Here is a 289-nt window from a genome sequence, read left to right on the forward strand (position 1 = left end):
GTCCCAGAGAGGGAGATTTGCTTTGCAGACAGGGTATATATATATATATATATATATATATATATATATATATATATATATATATATATATAAAAAAAAAACGCACAGCGTCACAGCATCATCCTAACAGATGATTCAAACACAAGATCATTCAGTGGAAACAGCTGCTTTGTTAGTGCTTTTTTTATATATTTTAAAAGCATTCAGACAGATATTTTTTTGTCATTGAGCCAGTTTTTTTTTCTTCTTTAAGTTTTCTTTTCTTTAATATTTCTATGTTGTTGTTTTC

This window comes from Micropterus dolomieu, linkage group LG01, assembly GCF_021292245.1.
Source record: "Micropterus dolomieu isolate WLL.071019.BEF.003 ecotype Adirondacks linkage group LG01, ASM2129224v1, whole genome shotgun sequence".
Lineage (NCBI taxonomy): Eukaryota > Metazoa > Chordata > Actinopteri > Centrarchiformes > Centrarchidae > Micropterus > Micropterus dolomieu.